Genomic DNA, 6,794 nt, shown 5'->3' on the forward strand with positions numbered 1-6,794 from the left:
TAGGTTATTTTTCACAAAAAAGAAGGAAAAAAGTCAATTGTGATGATAAAAATATATTTAAACCCTCTAGCCTCCTATATCTGGAAGCTAGAAGGAAAAATATGAGAGGATCATATGGTAGCCCATGACAAACTCTAGGACCTGTTCTGTAACTACTTGTTATAGAGTACTTTGAAAACTACTGCCTTTTTATTTCTTTGCTTTGTATATATGTTATGCTATACAATATAAAAAAGGTTAAAAAAAATCATTTGAGGGCAGTGCAATGGTGGCTCAGTGGCAGAATTCTTGCCTGCCATTCTGGAGACCCAGGTTTGATTCCCAGTGCCTACCCATGAAAGAAAAAAAGAGTTTTAAAAAATCATTTGAAAAAATCAAGCACCCATTCATGACAAATTCTCAGCAAAGTAGTAATAAATTTGATAAATAACAACTATAAAACTCCTACAGTTAATATCACACTTAATGATGAATATCTAGATGCTGTTCCCCTAAGATCAAGTAGGTAAGGATGTCTTCTCTCATCATGCCTAATAAATTTTGTACTGGAAATCTTACTGAGTGCAATGAAACGTGAAAAACAAACCATCCCTAATTAAAAAAAAATTATTAAAAAATATATATAAAATGGAATTTCCACAATTTACAAAGCATTAGGCACAATGCAACATCTACTTAATAATTATTAAGAATAGAAGGACATATTCTCAATCTTAAAAAAATTGCCTACAAACAACCTACAGCTTAGTTTGTACTTAATGCTGAAATACTGAACACTTTTCCCTAAATCAGTAGCAAAGAAATGATGCTCCTTCTTATTGACATGGAGGAAATAAAAAGCATAAAGATTGGAAGGAAAGATATCAAAATGTATCTATTCATCAAAAACATAATTGCTCAGAAGAAAATGCTAAAAACTAAAACAGCCCTATTAGAATGAATAAATAAAATTTAGCAAGGTCATAGAATATATGGACAATATGAAAAACGTATTTCCTCAAGAGAAAATAAAACACATTTAAAAAGAAAACACATTTAGAAAGAGATTTGTACAAAACTGTTTTTTAGTTTTATTCCAAATAGACATGACAATCCATATAACCACTGGAGTGGAGGCAAGTTCACTATTCTGTCTTTCAGAAGTAAAGCTCATAAGGGGAAGAAGTATGAGATAAGCCTGGAATATCCTGTTTTATCAGAAAATAAGTGATAAAAGAATGAGTGCATCATATCGATAGTACGTGGAAATCAGCTTGAAGAGGCCCTCATTAGCCCAATCTGAGACAACTTGGCATCAAAATAAATATTGATAATAATGATTGTTACTCCTCCAATAAATTAAGGCTCAATGAGTTCATACAAATATAAAATAAGTAAGTAAAAGGGAAAGCTCTTCTTTATGATATGATGCCAATAATTAAAGTAGGAAAAGAATGATGGAATTAGAATATCATCATTAGATGTTAATATAATGGGTCAAGTTTGATGACGGACAGGATGATTACATAGTTTCAAAGCATCTACCACAAATTACTTAAATACAAAGGGAAGGATAGCATATGTACTTTGACAGCAGCTTAACCAAGAGATAAAAGTTATCACCAATTTTAGGACAAACCCATAAAATGTGCCTCCTAAGATGATGCACTGAGAAGCAAACAATATCACACTTGTCGTATATTTGCCCAAAAAATTTGCAAAAACTGGATCTATATATCAGAAAAAGTTAGACGACCCCAATAGAGAGACATACTATTTAAAAACAGGCCTGTACTTTTCAAGAGCTCTGACAAGTAAATCCAATGCATTATCTTGAATTTGGTCCTGGACTGATATAGAAGTACGGTAGAAAGAAATACCTATGCATTTGTATAGGTATTTGTGGACTGAGGATTAGATTTCAGTACTGTGTCCTTACTAAATACATGGTTTTATTTAGATGGTGATTAAGAAACAAAATGTCTATTTTCTTAGGAAATACAAACTGAAATATTTAGGGGTAAGAGGGCATAATGTCTCCGAGTTACCCTCAAAAGTCTCATAATAAAAAAACTTGAAAGAGAAAGAGAATGTAAGTTGGGCAAACTGTAAACAGCTGGTGAATTTAGATGTCTATGTACAGAGATATGGGAGATCTTTGTACTATTCTTAAAATTATTTTCTAAGTATTTATTACATTCAAATAAAAATTTGCTCCCCCACATCCCCAGATGATTCCATTATATAGTCCTGACTGAGAATCTGAGTCTCTTCTGCAAGTGGACACCAGTGGGTTAAATGATTGAGCATTTAGGAGGACAAAAGCAGGTAAAGACTTAAAAGGTAGAGGAGAGAGGAGTGTAGATGGTTCTCAGATCACTGAAAATTAGGTTTGGGCACATCTCTGACAACAGTGTCAAAGGTTTCCTAACCCCGTTTTACCCAGATTCCTCCTGTACAAATATGAATGAGTGTTGATATCACTTGAATACTAAAGACTCTGCAATCTGAGAACTTATTCAATATTTCATCTTGGACACATTACTTCATCTCTCTAAACCTCTGTTTTCTAAACTATAAAATGAACATATTAGTACCTACATTTTAGGATTGCTGAGTAATTAGATGATAGGCCGTATATAAAATATCAAATATGGATACTAGTACTAAGTAAGGCCTTCAATAAGTAATATAGGTAGCGTAGTGGACAAGACAGCATAGATGCAACCTAGAAGCCTATAAGATGGGTTGGAGATAGGTAAGATTAGCGTGGTTTGACCATCTTTCCATGTTCCCATCTTCCTTCTGGGAACCCCTGCTATAGACTGGATAAAATAAGAAATAATAATAATGATAGCTAAGAACTATTGTGCTTTAAATATTGTGCCATGTACTATGCTAAGAGCTTTGCTTATTTTATCTCACTTGCTCCTCACGATAACTTATGATAGATACTAACATTTCCCATGCTTTATACATAAGGAAATTAATTGAGACACAGAAAATCAGAATAAATTGGCTCAGAATCTGACCTGAGAGATTCCAAAATCAAGAAACAAGGATCACTGATGGACTATGAGATCATTTAAAATGTTATAAACAAATTATTCTTAATGCGTATTACTTACAGTATTGTGTGTTTGAAAAATACAAACTAGTTCATAAAGCCTGTGAGTTTAGGGATGTTATTACTTAATACAAAACTAAAGTAGATTGTCCCATCTTATTATTACTTAATACAAAACTAAAGTAGATTGTCCCATCTTAGTCTACTACAAGCAGTCCACAGGAATTATGGAAAGATACTGGGGCTTGCTCATGAGTATTGTATCATGACTGCCCAGGAGTATGGAAGTTACATGTGGTGTATCTGAGATCATTATATTCCTTGGATTGAAGACAGGCCTCAAATTACTAATAATTTTCCCTCCATTTTCTCAGAGGAAAATGAAGAGCTCAAGGAAGAAAAGACTTCTATTTGTGATATGTGGGGGTCATCAAAGGCTGGCTCAACATCCTATCTTTCAGAAAGGAAGCTCGTCAGGGGAAAACACCATCCATGTTCACAGAACATCCAATCAACTTTTTGGTATCTCACTTAAAATATGAACAGAGAGCCACGACTCCATCTTGGGAAAACTTCCAAAAGAGAGAACAAAATAATCAAGCTAAAAAAGCTAAAAAAGATATCTCAGATGAAATAGATATAACACAGGGAGAAATAAAAACTTTAAAAAAAGAATAATATTGGCAGAGAGAGGCCAAAAAAAATAGCTAAAATTCAAGAAAAGAGTTCCATGGAAAAAAAAAATCAGCTAACAAGAAAGAACCCTTGAAAAGTGAAAAATTGAAACGCCAAATAAAAAATTCAGCAGAAGAGCTGGAAAATAAGTCAAGAAAATAGCCTAGAAAATATACAGAATGATGAAAGGAAATACATGAGAGAAAAGACACAAAACTCACAGAAGTAATTATTGGGAAGTCCAATATCTGATTAGAGGAACTTCAAGAAAGATAGTAGAAAAGAGAGGAAGTGAACAATAAGAAATTATTTTTATGAGGTAAAACAAACAAACAAAAATGACCTATAATATAATGCTCCCAGGATTGAAAAGTTTCCCCAAATGTTGAGTACAGTGAATGGAAAGAGACCCACTAAGTCATATTCATGGAAGTTTGGGACACTTTGATTAAAGGAAGGATTTGTAAGGTATCCAAATACTAAAATGTAGGGGTTCAAAAAGGACCAAAAACCATAAGGACTTCAGACTTCTTAGCAGCAACACTGGATGCTAGAGCTTACTATGTATTATGTATGGAGAAATTCCCTTAATGTTCAAATAGGAAATGACTTTCATCCTGAAATTTTAGAATAGGCCAAAGTATTATTTAAAGAGGTAGACAGCAACAAAATAATTCAGGCACTCAAAATTGTAGGAAGTGTTTTCAGGAACCTACTGGTGGATCTGTTCCAGAAAAGTACTAAACCAAAAAAAGAGGAAAATACAGCAAATCCATTCAAGGCTGTCAATGGCTCTAGAGACCTGCCAGAGCACCTGGGATTGTTGCACAAGAAATAGACAAAATCAATCCACTAAGATGAGAACTCCAGTTATACATTTCCAAGTATAGCACACAAGACTCATCAAAAGCCTGGGTCTGTCCTTTGAATGAGGCACTTCTAGAAGAAATCCAGATTACTAAGCATCCTAAAAAATGCCAAGCTGGGAAGTAAAACCAAAATACATGGTTGATTCTCTAAGTATATCTGACAACCAAAGGCTCCTGGACTGTATTCAAAGTGGATAAAGAAAGCTTTTAGTTAGAAATGAGGGAGTGGACAGAGGAATATAATTATGTACTTAATTTGTACATTAATCTAACTGGGCTACTTAAGGAATAGAAGAAGGGTAGAAAATGCAAAGGCATTTGCCTTTAAGAATCTAAAGTATGAGGTGATCAGTCAGACCAGAGTCTTCCTGCCCACATTCTCCCCACGGAGAGAGAATAATGACCCTCAATGGCTGATCACAGCTGTAGTGCAGCAACACTGAAAGCCAGCAGCACACACGGGAGAGAACGGTCCATCTCTCCCTCATGCTAAGCAGTAGCAGCACAGTTGGTAATAAACTGGAGTCTTAACCACATTCCTACCATCTCTGCTGAGTTATGGAAACGACATACATCACCCCGACAGAGACATTTTCTCAGGCCCCTTTCCTTTTGAAAGACATTCCATAAAAGGCACTGAATAATGAGTCTGTCAAGTACAAAGTTCAAAAGACGACTTTCACTTATATATTTTCCAGAAACTGTTCAAAGCAACAGTGTGTGCAATTGACATACACTTTCCAAACAGTCACAGGCAGAGAGGCGGGTCCCTTAAGCATTTGCATTTTGCAGTCTCCAGGGAGAGTATATATACTTTCCTCACCCATGCTTGGCTCCATCATGATCAATCATTCAAGATTGTTTTTTGTATTAGTATTTGTAATTTATAGTTGCCACAGAGCTTACCTGGTTCATCTAAATTGCCAAATTTACTGGCATAAAGTTTTTCATCATACACTCATTAATCTCTTAATGTCTGTAGAATTCTTTTTGTTGAGCCATAAATGTTAAAGAAAAATGAGTCAGTCCCTATATTAAGGCTAATATTCTCTTTCCTGATAAACAGAATGAGTTGACTTTGAAAAACAATTTGCCCATACTTAAAGAGACATCCATTTCAATAAAATTTTGATGCACAAAAATGGAATGTAAATTAAATAAATAAACAAAATGACAGGATAATTTAGACAAGAGAAATGCTCAGCAAAGCAGCAATTTTGATAATATTTATAACAAAAGGAATGGGATTAATAACATTATTTCTATCATTTGCATATTGTTAAATTTATCAATCCAACAACAGTCATGATGATTAATGCACCTAATAATACAGCTTCAAAATACATGAAAGAAAACACATTAAAATTAGAAGGAAAAATAAATGATAAATCCAGGTATCAAAATTGTCAAATCAGGTAAACAAGAAGTAGGTATAACTATAGAGAGTTTAAAAAACACAACTAATCAGCTTGAACTAATAAATAGATAAAACAAGTTTCATTTCCCAAAACAAAAAGTGACATTATTTTCAAATACCTATGTATTATTCATAAAAATTGCCCACATAATATTAAATCACAGGAAAAAATAGCCATAAATTCCAAGAGGCACAATTTATGTTATGTTATTAGAAATTAGAAGTGAAAAGCTCACCAGAACAAGAACTGAAATCTAAACTTAAAATATATATATAAAATAACAAACTACTAGATATCAAAATTTGCAGACAGTAGGCAAAACAGTAGAAAAAATTAGAGCCATAATTTTATGTATTTGAAAACAAAAAAGGAAAATATATGAATTAAGCACCCAACAAAAGAAACTGTAAAAGGGAAGATGTGCAGAGTCCAGGAAGGAAGATTACTTTTCCCACTCCGACACCTCCCTCAAAAGAAAACTATATAGCATCGTGATAAAAACAAAAAGCTATTTCTTTGAATAAAATAATGACATAGAGACAAATATATCAAAAGTTTAAATAAGATTTAAAGAACCACAGGTACATATACAATAGTAGGAGATATCAAAGTAACAAACTATTAAAAAAAAGACATATTTTTAAGAACGTTATGTAGAATTTATACAAATTTTAAAATCTAATGAAATGGATAATTTTCCAGGAAAATACAAGTTAACCAATAATATAGATTTTTAAAATGTGGAAAACATGATTGTGCAAATAATAATAAAAGAAATTGAAAAGC

The sequence above is a fragment of the Tamandua tetradactyla genome, chromosome 8 (assembly GCF_023851605.1).
Source record: "Tamandua tetradactyla isolate mTamTet1 chromosome 8, mTamTet1.pri, whole genome shotgun sequence".
In the NCBI taxonomy this organism is placed as follows: Eukaryota; Metazoa; Chordata; class Mammalia; order Pilosa; family Myrmecophagidae; genus Tamandua; species Tamandua tetradactyla.